At 35.8% G+C, this 18,752-nt stretch overlaps 1 protein-coding gene across 3 annotated transcripts in view; it reads right to left on the bottom strand.

Moving 5' to 3' along the window:
* The window catches only part of Tmem117 (transmembrane protein 117), a 474,182-nt gene that overhangs the window by 365,856 nt on the left and 89,574 nt on the right, over window positions 1–18,752 (bottom strand). The window lies entirely within an intron of this gene.

Raw genomic sequence — 18,752 nt, 5'->3', positions numbered from 1 at the left:
GGTAGAGAGAGAGGAGGGGAGGGGAGGGGAGAGGTGGGGAGGGGGGAGGGTGGAGGATGGGAAAGGCAGCGGAGCACAACAGACACTAGGATGGCAATTTGTAAATCAATGGATGTGTAACTGATGTGATTCTGCAATCTGTGTATGGGGTGAAGGTGGGAGTTCATAACCCACTTGAATCAAAGTGTCAAATATGATATGCCAAGAAATTTGTAACGTTTTGAACAACCCACAATAAAAAATTTAAAAAAAAAATGGGATGGATTCAAACTAAAAAGCTTCTTCTCACCAAAGGAAATAATCAATAATGTGAAGAGAGAGCCTGCAGTATGGGAGAAAATCTTTAACACATGCACTTCAGGTAGAGTATTAATCTTCAGAATATACAAAGAACTCAAAAAACTTAACACCAAAAACAAAACAAAACAAACAAAAAACAAATAACCCAATCAATGGATAGGCTAAAGAACTGAAGAGACACCTCACAGAAGAAGAAATACAATCAATCAACAAGTGTATGAAAAAATGTTCAAAATCTTTAGTATTAGAGAAATGCAAAACAAAACTACTCTAAGATTTCATCTCACCCCAGTCAGAATGGTGATTATCAAAAATACAAACAACAATAAATGTTGGCAAGGATGTGGGCAAAAAGGTACACTCATACATTGCTAGTGGGACTGCAAATTGGTGCTACCATTATGAAAGACAGGATAGAGAATCCTCAAAAAACTTGGAATGAAACCACCATTTAACCCAGTTACCCCACTTCTCAGTTTATAACCAAAGGACTTAAAATCAGCATATTACAATGATACAACCACATCAATATTTATAGCAGCTTAATTTACAAGTGCTAAACTATGGAACCAACCTAAGTGCCCTTCAACAGAATAGATTTTTAAAATGTGATACACACACACACACAATGGAATATTACTCAGCCTTAAGGAAGAATGAAATTATGGCATTTGCTGATAAATGGATGGAGCTGAAGAATATCATGCTAAGCAAAATAAGCCAATTTCAAAAAACCAAAGGTCAAATATTTTCTCTGATATGCAGATGCTAATTCACAATGTGGGTAGGGCTAAGGAAGAACAGAGTTACATTAGATTAGATAGAGGGGAGTGAGGGAAGGCGGGGGTATGGAAGTAGGAAGGAGAATAGAATGAATCAGACATTATTACCCTATGTACATATATAACTATACAACTTGTGGGATTCTAATCATGTATAACCCAAAGAATGAGAAATTACACTCCATTACATAAGATGTAAAAAAAAAAAAAATATATGGTACTGGCAAAGACACAGATTAATGGAACAAAACAAAGAATTCAGGACAAAAACCATGCATATGTCATCAACTGATCTTTTAACAAAGGTTTTAAGAATGTAGAATGGGAAAGGATGGTCTTTTTGACAAAAGGTGTAGGAAAAGTGAATATTCACTTGCAAAAGAATGCAATTGAAACCTTATTTACATCTTAATAAAAAGTAAACATGAACTAGACAAAAGGACTCAAACATAAGACCTGAAACTATAAAACTCCTGCAAGAAAACAGTGACACAACCAAAAATAGACAAGTGGGGCTATATCAAACTAAAATGTTTCTGAGCCATAAGGAAATAATAACAGAGTGAAAGAGCAGCCTATGGAATGGGAGAAAATGTTTGCAACTCATCTGTCTTGTGGAGGGTTAATATTCTAAATATCAGGAATTTCATCAACAATAGCAAACAAACAAAAACCAAGAAGCCAATTTTAAAACCAGGCAAAGAACCTAAATAGATATTTCTCCAAAGACATACGAATGACAGACAAATGAAAGGTTGCCTAACATCACTAATCATTCAGAAAATGCAAATCAGAACCACAAGAAGATACCAGTTTACATCTGTTAGGACTGCTGTTACCAAAAACAAAAAGATAACAGGTTACCAAAAACAAAAAGATAACAGGTGTTGACAAAGATGTGGAGAAATGAGAACCATTTCACACTGTTGGTGGGAATGTAAAATGGTACAGCTGCTGTAGAAAATGGTATGGAGGTTCCTCAAAAAAAAAAAATTGAAAACAGAACTACCATATAATCCAGAAAACCCACTTCTGGGTATGTACTGAAGGAAATAAAATCAGTACTTTGAAAAGAAGCCATCGGCACCCCCACGTTCATTGCAGCTCTATTCACAACCAGGGGACAGAAAAACCTAAATGTCCATCAGTGAGTAAATGGATAGAGAAAATCAATCTTGAAACAGAAGAAAATCCTTCCAAATGGAAATCATGAACAAACCTTGAGGATATTATACTAAGTGAAATAAATCAGTCTCAAATGGACCAATCCATCATGACTCCACCTACATGAGGTCTCCAAAATAGTCAGACACAGGAACCATAGAGTGCAGTGGTTCTGCTGGAGGGACAGGGAGATGGGAGGTTACTAATCAATGGGTAGAAAGTTTCAGTATCACAAGATAATTAGGTTCTACAGATATGTTACACAACACAATGCCTATGATCAACAGTACTGTGTGGTACATTTCAATATTTGTCAAGATAGATCATGAGTATTGTTCTTACTACAATAAAAAATAAAATTTCCATCAAAAGAGCATTGCAGCGGCTGGGATTGTAGCTCAGTAGAAGACCCCTTGCCTAGTATGGGTCAGGCCCCATGCTCACCCCAGTACTATGGGGAAAAAAAATTAAAGAGCATTAGGGGAAAAAAAAAACATAGTGTGGCAAATGTTGTGGTATGGATGCTGGTGTGGTGCTATGGGAACACATAAAAAGAATATTTTATCTGACCTTAAATAAAATATTAGAAAAGCTTTCTCAGAGGAAGTGGCATCTAAGCAGATACCTGAATAATGAGTTTGAGTTTGCCTAGGGTTAGCAGTGAAGGGGTGGAGAATGAGGAGTGGAGGTACTTATTTCAAGACCCAGAAGTGAGAAAGACAAAGTTCTATTGATAGAACTAAAAGAAGTTCACTTTGCATGGGACTTCATGTGGGTGCAAAAATAAGGAAGGGCAGAACAATGAGATAAGCTGAGGCTACATTGTTTCAAGCCTTAATAATTCAAGGAAAGAACTTGGACTTTACCATGGAGACAATGAAAATCCTCTGAAATGTTGCAGAGAAATAGATGTTTTAGAAGATTTGCCACCATATAGAGGTAATGAGAAAGGCAGCTATTGCAAGTAATCCAAAGAGACATGATAAAGAGATACTTAGCATATAGAATACATGAGCCCTTGTGATTTACTGCAGGCATGATATAAGGGAGAGAAAGAACATACAAGGAGTTTGACTAGAGTAAGAAAGGAAGATTAAAACCTTTAATGATGAGAATATAAAGAAAACTGAAATTCAGTACCTGGGAGGAGAGAATAGAGTAGGAGAGTGTATGGAGTTAGGCACCATGGAAACAGCATTTTCAAAAGTCAGTAATGGTGATAAGTGACTAGGGATAGGGAGAGAGGTCAAGTAGAATAAAGACTGAGCCATATCCATTAGATGGTTTGCCAAAGAGGCCAGAGGTAAGAGAACATGAATTTTGGACACACTCAGGGTAGTAGCAAGACTTGCAGCAAAGAGCAGGACTGTGAGACATGCACTCAAACCTTTTAGTGGGTGGGGGAATAACCAGTAAGTTGCTGGATGAGGACTAGAGGAAGTATGGGTGAATGCAAGAAGCCTCCAAGGGTTTTCATATGAGGGTGGGGATAGAATTTTAAATTAATTTTTAAGGAGATGATAAATCTATCCTGCACGCTAACAGATGTCTATCACAAAGAACATTTTGCTCTATATTTTCTTGAAAGCAATTAAAGTGTATTTCTACTTCATTCAGCAAAGTAAAAAGATAATTCTGTGACTCTGTTGTGCTTTCTTTGATTAGCGATGCAGTGACACTACCAGCTGAAACAGTTTTATTGTATCTTTTTATATTTCCACTCATGATATAATTCTTAACTCCTGAAGTAAAATTCAAACTCATTTCCTGCTAAAAGGATATACATATAAATCCATGTGTCACACAAAGCTCAAGAGGAAGTGTTAAGTGATTTTACTAAGAATTATTTGTCCATGCGCAAGCTGCAGTAAAAACTGCCAAGACGGAAATAGTTTTAAATACAGGTAGTTTCTCATGTCTAACTGAAACAGCATTGCATCATTATTCCTAAATTAAAGTGGTCTATGGCACCTACAATCTGATGATTCCAAGAAATTTTATTGAGCTAAAAATAGACATTTTAAACATCTACAAGAGTTTTACCTACCCCAAAGTCAGAATAATATGAGAAGTAGCCTGGACTTAACCTTTCCTCGGCACTTTTTCAAGCTGAATACTTACTTTTTAAAATAAATGCTAAAAGAAAAATAAGCTTAGACAACGAATCACAGACTTATATAAGTGTAAAACACAATTAAAATGTTACTTGCCAATTACTTTCTCCTTTGTTACAAATAGAACTTGAAACCATCCCCCAAAGATCTGCATCTGCAGAGGAACTGTGATAAACCTCTTTGTCATGATGCCTGATAACTTTTGAAATATTTCATGCAAGACATGCCCTTGGAGACTAGTAAATTTACTTGGGTGCCATCCCCACAGTTAGGCAGGTCCTTTAAAAGCAGAATAAAGACCATGGACTGGAAAAATCACTGCTTCTTGTGAGGGCATTGTTAGGAATGTTACTGAGGATGTTGTTCTCTAGGTTTTAGAGGGTCTTCATTATGAAAACTCACAGGAGACATTCTCTGTTCCAGTAACAAAGATCAGTAGTGCCTCTCCCAAAGAGATGATGTGTAATATGTTGCCTTTATACCTAAGGTTGAAGTCTGTGAGTCTGATTTGCTCATATTTCATGGAACTGCTCTGAGGACTCCCACCATCATGATGGAAAAAAATATCCAGAGGAACATAGAACAGAAAATAAAATTAGTGCAGAGAATGAAAGAAAGAAAAGGAAAACTCTGACCCATCAAAGTTTTGGGGATTCTGTAGCCGTTCTGGGATGTGTGTGTGTGTGTGTGTGTGTGTGTGTGTTTCTTTATGTACGTTTCCATTATATATACAGAAGACACTATACTAAATGCAGCATATTAGTTATCTAATGCTGGGGGACAAATTACAACACAACAGAGCAGTTTAAAAGAGTAAACATTTATTATCCCATAGCTTCTGTGGGTCATTATGCACACTTTAGCTGGATCCTTTGGCTCAGGGTCTCTCACAAGGTACCTACAATGACCACATGGGCCAAGGCTACAGTTACATCAAGGTTACATGACTTGGGGAAGATTTGCTTCTAAGCTCACTCATGTGGGAAGCCTCATGTCTTCCTGGTTATTGTCTGGGACAATTCTTTGCCCTATGGGCCTCTCTGTAGGCATAACAATGTGTCAGCTTGCCTCTTTCACAGTAAGGGCTCTGAGACAGTAAGAGCAAGCAGGGCAGAAGCCTACTTAACGACAGAACAGTCTCCCAATGCCTTGATCAATTTTTGTCTGTAGAAGCCAGTCATTAGCCTACTCTTAAGGGGAGGGGAATATGCAAGGGCTAGGCTTGAATGTCATGAGGTGGGAATCACTGGGACCATCTCAGAGGCTACCTGCCATACAGTGACATCATTTCTCACATTACAAAAGCACTCTTCTTCACTCCTGTTGGGGTTTGGTATGTTTGCCTTCAGCAAAATGAAACTGATTTTAATTTTCTTAAACTGGAGTCATGGATACAGAAAACACAATCAGCCTGGTCAGCGATTCCTAAACTTTGATCAGTCCTCTGTCAACCGCCAAGGACTTTTCTGAGGTTTCAGTAAAAATGTAGATCTCTATTATGCTATTTTTTCTCTGTTAGCTGGTTATTACTACATGGTAAATAATCCTGATACCAATCATTTCTTGAAAACCTCATTTTTCTTGAAATAATCTAAATCTACTGCTCCCTATTAGAACTGAAATTTGCTGCAAATTAGCTGCAACTTCCATGGATATTCAGTGTGCATCGAAGCCAACACTTCCTTCCAGAGCATCACAAATGATGCTCTCTCCCTCCATCCTACTGATTTTAGGTAAAATGACTATATACTTAAAGTATCCCTGGACTTCACAGTCCATGCCCCCTTTCACTTTCAGCTGTCCTGGTTTCAATGATAAGTCACAAAGCCATCTTATTTTTAGGAAGTATGTGTTGCTTTGCTTTATTTATGTTCTAGTTTTTATTAGGATTTGTTTAGAAGCTATAGAGAGAAGGGTAGAGGGGGGTGCCTTTTCCTCTCTCCTTTTTCTGGTGGGAAAAGGTCAGAGGAGAAAATAGCAATGAAAAGAGTGAAGTGCTCATTGTTGACTCTTCCCAGTCCTAGTTCTCCAAGCAGTGGTGTACGTTTAACATATATTTAATAAAACCAGGAAAAGCTCAGATCACTGAGCAGAATTTGGACCGATATATTTAGCAAGTATGAAATATGCTGAAGGATATTAAAGACAAAGTAAACAAACTCACAGAAAAATATGGGCAAGCCTGTTCTGACTCCCTCTTGAACCTGCTGGGTAGATGAGAACTTCCTGGGTGAGAAGCAGATGGGCAACCCACACAGCAGGTGGCTTCAATCCAAGTGCATTTACACAGCTCTTGGTTTTCCAGACCAGCATTTTTTTTCTGGGCTGTGATGGAAGAGATCGTGTAGGTATGCAACCACCAGATTTACTTTCTCCCTGGCTTTAACCAAAATTATGGGAGAAACATGCTATGTGTAGTATATGCCCAGAAGCTTCCAGACCCAGGTTCAATTGATTTTTTTCTTTTTAACTCAGATTCTTTCCTTCCTGATCTCATCCTTTGTCTTCAGCAAATACCTTCTCTACTTTTCCCAAAGTAGGAGGTACTTGCACACATATTTCTCTACCTTACACTGAAGAAAGCCCCATTGCCATGGAAACCAGGAGGTATGCATAAGTTCAGCCTCAGTTGGATCTTCTCTTCCAATTGGTCAAATTCCCCATTTCTTGACTCATTTCAATTTTGTAGGTACAAGACGGTAATGGATTTTAGCTGGTCCTGGCAGTACATTCCTATAATCCTAGACACTTATGAGGCTGAGGCAGGAGGAACTCAAGTTCCAAGCCAACTTCAGCAATTTAGAGAGGCCCTATGCAACGTAGCAAGACCCTTTCTCAAAATAAAAAAAGCCTAGGGCTATAACTCGGGGGTAAAGCACCCTGTGTTTAATCCCCAATACAACGAAGAAAAAAAAGGAGGGGGGGAGAAATATAATTTTATAATTCCTCTGACTTAATATTCAAATCTTAACCATATCTTCATAAATTCTCACTGACTAGTACCTCTTTCTGAATTCACTAACTTATTAGCACATTCATTTCCACCAACCAGGGATTGATAATCAAGATATTTAGGACAAACATGACATGAGAAGTACCAGAATGGATATAGTCAAAATCATCCTACTGATTTTAGGTTAAATGACTATATACTTATGCACTATGTGTGGATAAGTACCAGTGCATACTAGTCACCAGTACAGTGTTTAACTAACCTTAATGCTTTACCTTCCTCTTCTGAAATATATTTCTCTTCTGATCAGTTATTGCACACTTATGTCCTGATTGGCTAAGGAAAGAAAAGGTATTGTAAATAGGGAGGAGAAGTAGAATATTAGGAAGTATAAAATCACTTCCTAGTTGAGGCAGGCGCACTTGCATATGTGATTGGCAGTGTTGTTCTTGAAAAAAATCTGATTCTTCCCATTCCACTCACCTAGTATGATTGTATTTCCCAGCTTTCTTGTGTTTGGATGGACCAAATAATTAATTCTAATCAGAGAGTTTTGAGCATAAGTGATCAATGTTACTTTCAGGCAGAATATTTAATTCTATGATTCTCCCCAAAACAACATAAGCCACTTTCTCTGCCTGAATCCCAGGGGAAGAATGACTAAAACAGGACCTTCTAGCTGACTCACAATGAAAATGTAGCATGAAATAAAGTTTGTTGCTTTTAGCCATTGAGATTTTTGAATTTTGTTACTGAGGTAAAATCTAACCCATCTGACTGATATATTTTATTTTTAAGAGCTTATTGTTGGGGTCTCCTGATTATTATCCTACTTCTGAGACACTTCACTAGCTTTTAACATGAAGTCCATAAGCTTTTTCATATAATGGTATCTAAAACAGGAGGTTGGGAGAAGGACAAGAGAGTTCATCCAGTTCTCCAAAACTGCTAAGTAATCCTTGAGTTTATGATGTTACAACAACCTTGACTGGGATCTCTTAGTACTGGATTCTTACCTGGTTTTGATAACCCTTCATTATCTGGCTATGCCCAAGTATGTTCATTCCCTGCTTTCAGACCCAGCTCTGGACACATTCTTATTTGACTTCAGAGAGATCTATCCTTAAACTGTGACTGGTGATAGATGCCTAAAGTAAAATCCTCAAACTTTTTATTTATTTATTTATTTTAAATCACTGAGGCCAAGGCCAGAGAAATAAACAGTGTCACCAGCTCTATATTTGTCTGAAAACTTGTTTCTAAGAAACATACAGAGAAGAGAATTTTAAAAGCCACAAGAGAAAGGAATCAGATTACATATGGGGGAATCCAATTAGGTTATCTGCAGATTTTACAACCCAAACCTTGAAAGCTAGAAGATCCTGGAACAACATATACCAAGCTCTGAAAGAAAATGGATGCCAACCAAGAATCTTATATCCAGCAAAATTAAGCTTTAGATTTGATGATGAAAAAAAAATCTTCCATAATAAACAAAAGTTAAAAGAATTTACAACTAGAAAGCCTGCACTGCAGAACATCTTGAGCAAAATATTCCATGGAGGAAATCAATGAAAATCAGCAAAGGGAGGTATTACACTAAAGGAAAAACCAATCAAAGGAGAAACCAAGTCAAGTTAAATACCAAAACTAAACAAAAAATGGCCAGGAATACAAATCATGTCTCAATAATAACCCTGAATGTTAATGGCCTAAACTCACTAATCAAAAGACATAGACTGGCAGATTGGATTTTAAAAAAAGACTCAACAATATGCTACCTCCAAGAGACTCAAAAGAAAAGACATCCACAGACTGAAGGTGAAAGGTTGGGAAAAAAACATACCACTCACATGGACTGTGGAAACAAGAAAGGATTTTCATCCTCATAGCAAATAAAGTCAACTTCAAGACAAAATTAATCAAAAGGTATAAAGAAGGACATTTCATACTGATTAAGGGAATCATACATCAACAAGACTTAACAATTATAAATATATATGACCCAAACAATAGAGCATCTATGTTCATCAAACAAACTCTTCTCAAGTTCAAGAGTCAAATAGGCCACCACACAATAATTCTGGGTGACTTTAACACACCTCTTTCACCACTGGGTAGAATTTTCAAACAAAAGCTAAACAAAGAAACTATAGAACTCAATAATACAATCAATAACTTAGACTTAACCGACACATATAGAATATTTCATCCATCAATGAGGGAATACACTTTCTTCTCAGCCTCACATGGATCCTTCTCTAAAATAGACCATATATTATGCCATAAAGCAACTCTTAGCAAAAACAAAAAAGTAGATATACTACTCTGCATTCATCAGATCATAATGGAATAATTAGAAATCAAAATTAAAATTAAAAATTAAATCAAATTAAAAATTAAATCAAAATTTACAATTAAAAATAGAAGCTACTCCAACACATGGAGACTAAATAATGTGCTACTGAGTGAACAATGGGTTGCAGAAGACATCAAAGAGGAGATTAAAAAATTATTAGTGATAAATGAGAATACTGATTTGATGATGAAATAAAAATCTGGGACACTATGAAGGCAGTACTAAAGGAAGGTTCATTGCATGGAGTTCATTCCTTAAAAAGAAGAAAAAGCCAACAAATAAATGACCTAATATTACATCTCAAAGCCTTAGAAAAAGAAGAACAAATCAACACAAAAAGCAGTAGAAGACAGGAAATAATTAAAATAAAAGTTGAAATCAATGAAATTGAAACAAAAGCAACAATTGAAAAAATTGACAAAACAAAAAGTTGATTATTTGAAAAAATAAATAAAATTGATTAAACCCTTAGCCATGCCAATGAAGAGAAGGAGAGAGAAAACTCAAATTACTAACATCCATGATGACAAAGGAAATATAACAACAAACACCACAGAAATACAGAAGATAATTAGAAATTATTTTTGAAAATTTGTACTCCAATAAAATAGAAAACATGGAAGGCATTGACAAATTTCTAGAGTCATATGATTTTCTCAAACTGAATCATGATGATATAAACAAATTACACAGATCAATTTCAAGCAATGAAATATAAGACACCATCAGAAGCCTACTAAGCAAGAAAATCCCAGGACCAGATGGATAAATAGCATAGTTGTACAAGACATTCAAAGAAGAACTAATACCAATACTCCTCAAATTAATCCATGAAATAGAAAAAGAGGGAACACTTCCAAATTCATTCTATGATGTCAATATCACCCTGAGTCCAAAACTAGACAAAGACACATCAAAGAAAGAAAACTTCAAACCAATAACTCTAATGAACATAGATGCAAAAATTCTCAATAAAATTCTGACAAATCGAATACAAAAACACATTTAAAAGATACTGCACCACAATCAAGTGGAGTTCTTCCCAGGGATGCAAGGTTGGAAATCAATAAATGTAATTCATCACATCAATATACTTAAAGATAAGAATGATATGATCACCTCAATATATTGAATAAAAGCATCTGAAAAAATAGAGTACCACTTCATGTTCAAAACAATAGAAAAACTAGGAATAATAGGAACATGCCTCAACATTGTAAAAGCTGTCTATGCTAAGGCCAAGGCCAATATTATTCTAAATGGAGAAAATGTGAAAGCATTCCCTCTAGAAATTGGAACAAGACAGGGATGCCCTCCTTCAACATTTCTATTTAACATAGTTCTTGAAACTCTAACCAGAGCAATTAGTCAGATAAAAGAAATTAAAGGGATACAAATAGGAAAAGAAGAACTCAAACTTCATTATTTGCTGATGACGTGATTCTTTACCTATAACACCCAAAAAGTTCCACCAGAAAATTTCTAGAACCAGTAAATGAATTCAGCAAAGTAGCAGGATATAAAATCAACACCCACAAATCAATGGCATGTCTGTATATCAGTGACAAATCCCCAGAAAGGGAAACGAGAAAAACTACCCCATTTACAATAGCATCAAATAAATAAATAAATAAATAAAATACTTGGAAATCAACTTAACAAAAGAGGTGATAGACCTCTACAATGAAAATTGCAGAACACTAAAGAAATAATTAAAGAAGACTTTAGAAGATGAAAAGATCTCCCTTGTTCTTGGATAGGCAGAATTAATATTGTCAAAATGACCATACTACCAAAAGCACTATACAGATTTAATGTAATTCCAACCAAAATCCCAATGACATTCCTCATAGAAATAGAAAAAGCAATCATGAAATTTATCTGGAAAAAATAAGAGACCCAGAATAGCAAAAGCAATCCTTAGCAAGAAGAATAAAGCAGGTGGCATCACTATACCAGACCTTAAACTATACTACAGAGCAACAGTAACAAAAACAGCATGGTATTGGCCCAAAAACAGACTGTTAGACCAATGATACAGAATAGAGGACACAGAGGCAAATCAACATAAACATAGTTATCTCATAATAGACAAAAGTGCCAAAAATATATATTGGAGAAAAGATAGCCTCTTCAATAAATGGTGCTGGGAAAACTGGAAATCCATATAGAGCAAAATGAAATTAAGTCCCTATCTCTTACATGAACAAAGTGTATCAAGGACCTAGGAATAGACCAGAGACCCTGCACCTAATAGAAGAAAAAGTAGGGCCAAATTTTATCAAGTCAGATTAGGTCCCAACTTCCTTAACAAGACTCCTATAGCACAAGAAATAAAATCAAGGATCAATAAATGGGATGGATTCAAATTGATAATCGTTTCAGCAAAAGAAACAATCAGTGGGGTGAAGAGAGAGCCTACAGAATGGGAGCAAACTTTTACCACACACACATCAGATAGAGCACTAAACTTTAGGATATATAAAGAACTCAAAAATCACCAAAAAAACAAATAACCCAATCACTAAATGCACCAAGGAATTGAACAGACACTTCTCAGAAGATGACATACAATCAATCAACAAATATATGAAAAAAATTTTCAACATCTCTAGCAATTACAGAAATGAAAATCAAAACTACTCTAAGATTTCATCTCATTCCAGTCAAAGTGAGATGACACTGCTCATTATCACTTATTGTTGTTGTATTCTTAATACATTACTGGTAGGATTGCAAATTGGTGCAACCAATATTGAAATCAGTATGAAGATTCCTTGGAAAACTTGGAATGGAACTACCATTTGACCCAGCTATCCCACTCCAGGTTTATACCCAAAGGACTTAAAAGCAGCATACTAAGTGACAGCCACATCAATGTTTATAGCAGCTAAATTCACAGTAGCTAAATTGTGCAACCAACCTAGATGCCCTTCCATTGATGAATGGATAAAGAAACTGTGGTATACATACACAATGGAATACTACTCAGCATTGAAATAGAATAAAATCATGGCATTTGCAGGTAGATGGATGGAGTTGGAGAATATCATGCTAAGTGAAGTAAGCCAATCCCCAAAAACCAAATGCCGAATGTTTTCTCTGATATGTGGATGCTGATCCATAATACGGGTGGGAGGAGAACATGGGAGGAATGGAGGAAATTTAGATAGGGCAAAGGGGAGGGATGGGAAGGGAGGGGGTATGGGGGTAGGAAAAATGGTGGAATGAGGTGGACATCATTACTCTGAGTACATGTATGAAGAAATGAATGGTGTGAAAATACTTTGTGTACAATCAGAGACGTGAAACATTGTGCTCTACATGTGTACTATGAATTGAAATGCATTATGCTTTCATGTGTAACAAATTAGAACAAATAAATACACTTAAAAAAGAAACATATGGAGAAATGACTATTGTTAATTTTAAGAACATTCTCAAAGTTTGAAGTGTCAAATTAATAAGCAAATTCTCTGGAAGCAATTCACCAAATGGATGCAGAAATAAAGTTTCTTTACTAGCTTAGGTAATTGAATTTTCATAAATTTACCCTAAACTGACTCTCCTTCAGATGATGTTGTGAAATGATAATCAAAGCCACCTTCCCCCAGACACTTAAATTATTTAAGAAGTTGGAATTTCCTAGTTCATTGCTCTTGTTTCTGCTGACCCCTAAATTAACTTGAATAGATCCCAACAAACATCATATTTGTTGCTCCATTAAAACCTAGCCTATGAAATCCTATTCACTACACAGTTTTGTGTATACCCACATATTCAATTAAGATGACTCTATAAGGTTCAGAATACATCTCTGTGAGCTTAACTATTCTCAACTATTTTATCACCAATGATTTATTTTTATACTTAGCTTTAAATTTGCACATCAAATTCTCTAATAAAAGTAACATGTTAGAGGCTGGGGTTGTGGCTCAGCTATAGAATGCTTGCCTAGCACGTGTGAGGCTCTGGGTTCAATCCTTCGCACCACATAAAAATAAATAAAATAAAATAAAGGTATTGTGTCCAACCACAACTAAAATTAAAAAAAAAAAAAGTAAAATGTTATAGGAATCTTATTAGGGAAGTTGGTGCCTATGCCAAGTTGTTGGAGTGTTGACCCTCTGTTTCCTTCTAGCAGTTTGAGTGTTTCTGGTCTAATTTCTAGGTCATTATTGATCCACTTTGATCTAATTTTTGTGCAGAATAAGACATAAGTATCTAGTTTCATTCTTACACATATGGCTAAAATGCTGTATTTTCTCCAATGCATGTTTTTGCCACCTTTGTCAAAGATCAGTTGGCTGCATCTATGTGAACATGACTCTGTATCTTCTATTGCATTGGTTTTTGTGTCTGTTTTTATGCCAATAATATGATGTTTTTATAACTATCATACTGTAATATAATTTGAGATGAGATATTGTGTTGCTCAGAATTGCTTTGGCTATTTTGGATCTTTCATTCTTCCATATGAATTTTAGGATTGTTTTTTGTAGCTCCATGAAGAATTTTATTGGTATTTTGATGAGGATCACATTGGATCTGAATGTCATGCTTGGTAATATGGCCATTTTGACAATATTAACTCTGCTTACCTAAAAGCTAACAATGGATATTACATATATATGCATATGTGCACATACATAATAGTATATTAAACATTATATGTTATTATATAATAGATGTTTTAAATATACTAAAAATAGAATATATGTGTAGATAATACATACAATCTAGAAACAATCAAATCTATTAATTGTTTTAAGTATGTTATATGTGATGTATATATTCTTTCCTGTCACCCCCAGGATACTTAACAACTTGTGTATAGCAATATGCCTGGGAACCCTTCTAATTTTTTAAAACATGTGTTTGAGAGAGCAAGAATGAAACTATGTAGGCTGTAAAATATACATCCAAAATCTAATACATTCTTTTATTTCTTCATATTTCTTTTATTTTAGTGACTTTTTATTTTAAAGGACACAAAGTGGTGACTTTTTAAATTAGGTAAGTGTATTCATTAATAGGTTGATTAAATCAGGCCTTATCATGTTCCATTTCTAAAGAATTTCAATATTACAAATTTATTCCGTTCACATTTAATTCTATGTCGTTTGTCACCAACTTATGCAGCAATGTTATGTACAGGGTACCTGGTGGTAGCCTAAAGGAGACTGAAGCAGACAGAATTTAAACATTTCCAACACAATTCGGTCCTTAAAAGTCCAGGCTGCTCACCTCAGTCCACCACACGATGAAACCAATTTGCTTCTGATCTGATGACAAGGATAAAAGAGACTGTAGACATCCCTAACCCAACAGCATAAACAGTACATACAATTGTGCTGCAATTGATGTTTCCTTAGCAGGAAGATATTTGCATACTGAAATATTTTATTAATAGAACTCTGTTTCTCTTCTTCATCAATCCCTCAAAAATGACCATGGGGTTAATATAGTACAAATAGGATAACCTGTCACAGAAATGTTGTTTCCTCAGATGGTGCTAGGCTGTCTCTCATTCATTTGTTAAATTTGACTATATAACTTTTGGTAAGCCATGAGACTTGAGCTAGAAATATACATCAATTTTCCATGTAATTGAAATGGAACTTAAAGGTATTCATTATTATATGTACTCTAGATGAGATGCACACACGCATGCACATGCACAGCCTGCTATGCAAGCAGTTAGCATCTCATCCATAATCCCATCAGAGTTTCCCTCTATTTTCAAAAACACCAATATTACCAAATAGCCATTTAGTAACATAACAGATTCACAATTTTCTCTTCTGAATCCTAATGAAGTGTTATATTAGATTTCTGTATTTTTTCTCATTGATGGAAAATAAAATAAAAAACAGCTTATAAACATTCATAGAAATGAGTTCCAATAGCATTTGAGCCAGAAGCCATGAATTCCATGGACTAATTTCATGTTTTAAGTGAAGTGTATTTATGATTATATATATGTATTATGGCTCAGGAAATTCATATTAAAACCTACTGGTGCCAGTTGTTCATTTGGGCATTTTGTATGAAAGTAGTAATAATTATTAAAATTGCATGTAGTAATATAATAATTGTTTTGTCATAAATTTTACCATCTTGGGGCTGGGGATGTAGCTCAATGGTATAACATTTACCTAGCTTGCACAAGGCCCCAGATTTGATCCCCAGTCCTCACACCCACACATAAAAGATTATTTTATTATATTGACAAAATACTTGTTGTTGTTACTATAGCAGCTAATATTTATTGAGAATATATATTGCATTTGAGAAACTAAAGCATATATTTTATATTATTATAATAGCAACTAACATTTATTGGGTGTTCATTATCACGTGAGCATCATACTAAGTAACTGGCACACATGGTCTTCTTGGTTGGTACAACAACCCTAAGATAAGTACTAATATCCCATTTTGCACTTGAGGAAACTAAGGTTCAGAAGGGGAAGTTAACCCAAGCTCATATAGTTAAGGATGTTAGGACAAAAGACCATGCTGTTTCTACTACACCACTTTGCGTTTCATATCAAATAAAGCTAAAGGCAACTGAGATTTTCAGTGAACTTGGGTTTAGTTTGCTTCTGCACTTCAGAAGCAAGCATTTCCTCCAGATTAATAAGCAAGCATTTCCTCCAGATTAATATTGGTGATTGTGATGTTGTGAGTAGTGATTCTGGTGATGATGCTGTAACAACCCATTTCTGAAAAATGAGGAAACTATCACACTATTCCGTCATTAATTTTTCCAGTAGGTGACTAAGATGAGGCTAACATCAAGGTGTGCTGTTTCCTAGTTGTCTCTTGTGACAAGCTGATAAAATATTAAATGAGAAAGTTGGAGGAAACAACTGTGAACAATGACCACAGAACACTTCTTAAGTTTGTCAAATCAATGTTGACTGTGGGCAGATAATAATGTTCTCTCACAGAGTAACAAGGATATAGCATTGATTATGTTTTTTAATAATGTTTTAAAACTTCATCAATTCAGACAACACTAACTGAACATATAATAATTCAGATATGCTGCACTATTTTGCCTTTGTGCTATTAAAACAAAGTACTAGAGTACCCTTTTCCCCACATCCTCGCCAGCACTGTTGTTGTTTGACTTCAGAATGGCTGCCAATCTTACTGGAGTGAGATGGTATCTTAGGGTGGTTTTGATTTGCATTTCTCTGACTGCTAGAGATGGTGAGCATTTTTTCATGTACTTATTGATTGATTGTATATCCTCCTCTGAGAAATGTCTGTTCAGGTCCTTGGCCCATTTGTTGATTGGGTTATTTGTTAACTTATTGTCTAATTTTTTGAGTTCTTTGTATACTCTGGAGATTAGGGCTCTATCTGAAGTGTGAGGAGTAAAAATTTGTTCCCATGATGGTGGGACTGCAAATTGGTGCGGCCAATTTGGAAAGCAGTATGGAGATTCCTGGGAAAGCTGGGAATGGAACCACCATTTGACCCAGCTATTGCCCTTCTCGGACTATTCCCTGAAGACCTTAAAAGAGCGTACTACAGGGATACTGCCACATCGATGTTTTAGCAGCACAATTCACAATAGCTAGACTGTGGAACCAACCCAGATGCCCTTCAATAGATGAATGGATAAAAAAAAATGTGGCATTTATACACCATGGAGTATTACGCAGCACTAAAAAATGACAAAATCATGGAATTTGCAGGGAAATGGATGGCACTAGAGCAGATTATGCTAAGTGAAGCTAGCCAATCCCTAAAAAACAAATGCCAAATGTCTTCTTTGATATAATGAGGGCAACTAAGAACAGAGCAGGGAGGAAGAGCAGGAGGAAAAGATTAACGTTAAACAGAGACATGAGGTGGGAGGGAAAGGGAGAGAAAAGGGATATTGCATGGAAATGGAAGGAGACCCTCACTGTTATACAAAATTACATATAAGAGGTTGTGAAGGGAATGGGAAAATAAACAAGGAGAGAAATGAATTACAGTAGATGGGGTAGAGAGAGAAGATGGGAGGGGAGGGGAGGGGGATAGTAGAGGATAGGAAAGGTAGCAGAATACAACAGTTACTAATAGGGCATCATGTAAAAATGTGGATGTGTAACCGATGTGATTCTGCAATCTGTATTTGGGGTAAAAATGGGAGTTCATAACCCACTTGAATCTAATGTATGAAATATGATATGTCAAGAGCTTTGTAAAAAAAATTAAAAAATAAAAAATAAATAAATAAAACAAAGTACTGCAAAACCAAGAGCATTTAAAGTAAGAAGCTGTACCCTACTCCTGAATTCTCTAGCTAATTAAGTCCCATTCTCCTTCTCTTCCTCACCCCTCCCTTCCCCTCCTCCCTCTCTCCTATGACCCAGCAGGTCAACCCTCTTGACCAGACCCATACGTTCCTTTCAGAAGTTGTTCTTCTCACCAACCCATTCCCAGCAACCAGTTTTGCCCCTTACTCCCAGCCTTACTAATTAATGGTGCTATTATGGTGAATTAATTATACAAGCAAGTCAATGTTTAGCCTAATTAAGAGTGAAGCCAACAAATTATTTAAAGCACCACTCCAGCAGAATTTGCATTCAGCCTTGTTTTAGCAGCCCAATCAAGCTTTTTAGCTTTGACTTGAGTACTTTGAGGCCTCATTAAAACTTACAGCCAAGCGCCCTTCCCACTCAGCTTCAGAACCCTGCCCCAGTTCTCCACCAGCTATCCATCCTAACAAAGTGCCTCATTATATACCTTTGGAAAGAATGTGTCTTTTTTTTTTTTAATTTACCACAATTCATATCACTAGCTTTGTATTTCAGTTTTGTCAGTTTGGGTCATACAAAAGTTGGTAGTTTAAAGTCATTCAAGACCATTTAAGTTTTTTCTTACCATTCCCCTGCCCCCAAATAAATATAACACCTTTAAAAACAAAGAAACAAACAGAAACATTCCTTTCTTAGAAGAATCTATCAGTGTAAACGTTGGTAACAAGATAAGCAATTTTCTACTTGAAGAGCAGCAAGTAAATGTAATGGTTCTTCGTAAACAGGTGTACCTGCCTGCTACTTCTAGATCAGTGA

The sequence above is a fragment of the Marmota marmota genome, unplaced genomic scaffold, assembly GCF_001458135.2.
Source record: "Marmota marmota marmota unplaced genomic scaffold, marMar, whole genome shotgun sequence".
NCBI lineage: Eukaryota > Metazoa > Chordata > Mammalia > Rodentia > Sciuridae > Marmota > Marmota marmota.
Note: the sequence above shows the minus strand (reverse complement) of the source record. Positions and strands in the feature narration are given on the sequence as shown.